General features: G+C 41.7%; 1 non-coding gene and 1 pseudogene across 1 annotated transcript; one reads left to right on the top strand and one right to left on the bottom strand.

Moving 5' to 3' along the window:
• Positions 1-397: 397 nt before the first annotated feature.
• Positions 398-533, top strand: LOC118982478 (small nucleolar RNA SNORA50). Its single transcript, XR_005065556.1, has one exon. It is a non-coding gene; the product is annotated as a small nucleolar RNA SNORA50 (small nucleolar RNA).
• Positions 534-589: 56 nt separating this feature from the next.
• LOC118982469 (UPF0711 protein C18orf21 homolog) lies at positions 590-1,242 on the bottom strand (annotated as a pseudogene).
• Between the last annotated feature and the right edge of the window lie 486 nt (positions 1,243-1,728).

The raw sequence follows: 1,728 nt of genomic DNA on the forward strand, positions 1-1,728 counted from the left end.
TCAGAAGGTTTGTGCTATTAAGTACAAAGCAGGATGAGTTCATTGGTTTTCCTAGTTGACTGGAAGTAGGGCTACAAAGAGGAATGGGGTAGGGAAAAGGAAAGTCGTGGTGTTTTTGTTTTGTTTTTCTTTTTTTGTCCATATGTGTCTTTAGTACTTACAATAACTTCATATATATTTATTAAATTTTTATTGAATTAATTGGGGTGACTGGTTAGTAAAATTATATAGGTTTCGGTATTATAGAATTGCAATCCTATAAGGTAGTCAGGTTTCATTTATTCATTCTAATGAGGCATTTCCATCATAAATACTGAAGAATGCCAAGGAAAGTTTGCTTTTGAACCCTAGTTTTCATGTATTTAGAGAATAAAAGCTTTTTAGAAGCTGTTTTTCTGAGCACTGCCTTTGAACTTGATGTGTCTCGTTTGTAGCCTCACGGGCCAAGCAGCAGTGCAAGAGCAGAAGGACTGGATACGACTGGGGCGCCTCAGCTCTCAACTGAACTGCTCCTTTAAAAACAAGGTACGTTTTTTTTTAAAAAGCTGTTTTTCTTAACTTTAGTTTCAGAAATTGCGTTTAACAGTTCTTACCTTTTAAATAGTCCATCCTTTACAGAGAAGAAATTTCTGAAGTCCACCTTTGAATTACTTGGGAATCCACTCTAAGCACCATTTTTAGTTGAGAGAAGTGTTTGTTCTGTCCGTTTTTCGAGGCGCACGTGGACGCTGACTGTCTGGAGGCGCAGGCGCTGTGAAGATCTACGCTGTGCTGGTGCCTGTGGCAGGCACACCATGACTTCGGTTTGCAGAACTGAGAGTCTCTCTCCGGTGCCTTCGAGCCAAGTTTACTCACAGGAGTGGTTGGATCGCTCGTCAATGCTGATCAAAGGCTTCTGATGTTTCACCATGATGTTTAGCTGTTTTGTTGCATATTTTACAAGTAATTTAATACACTTTTGGAGACGGTACTTTTCCATAATTTTTCCTCCTTTAACACCAACTATATAATTTCTTCCCTCTCAATTAAGAAGTTTCTGTATTTTTTTCAGTTTGGGCTTGGGTTTGAGGCACACTCAAGAATTGTCCAGAACCAGCAACTGAAAACAGAAAGGACATGTTTCTTTAAAAGTGGTTTTAGCATCACGTAACGAATTGTAGGCCCAGAGGAGACAGTGGGCCAGCCCGTGCAGCTGTCTTGCACTTTCCATGCCACAGCCTCAAGGTAGTGCTTCTGCCTCATCGCCACCACTGTCCCCACACCATTAAGACAAAAGGAGTGGGAAGGAGTGGGTACTTTTTTTTTATTGAATATATTGGGGTGGCATTGGTTAATAAAATTATATAGGTTTCAGGTGTACGATTCTATAACACTTCATCTGTATATCACATTGTGTGTTCATCACCCCAAGTCAAGTCTCCTTCCATCACCACTTATCTGCCCCCATACTCTCTTCTACCTCCCCCACCTGCCAGGAAGGGTAAGTTTCAACCCAGGAGGATCTCAAGAGAGTTCAGATGAGGGGAAGATCATGAGGGAGTTGAAGGGATCAAAGAAGATTTCCTGGGGGAAGTGGCATTTGACAGAGGGCTTAAAGGACAGAGAAGAGAGTGATGATGTTCAGGTAAAAGGAATAGTATGAACAGAGGCACAGAGGCAAAAGGCCATCATGCTCACAAGAAGGGTCCAGTTTGAGGCTGTGAGGGACGTTGTGCTATAGCAGAGCCA

The sequence above is a fragment of the Sturnira hondurensis genome, unplaced genomic scaffold (genome assembly GCF_014824575.4).
Source record: "Sturnira hondurensis isolate 20B ecotype Veracruz unplaced genomic scaffold, ASM1482457v3 Scaffold0025376, whole genome shotgun sequence".
In the NCBI taxonomy this organism is placed as follows: domain Eukaryota; kingdom Metazoa; phylum Chordata; class Mammalia; order Chiroptera; family Phyllostomidae; genus Sturnira; species Sturnira hondurensis.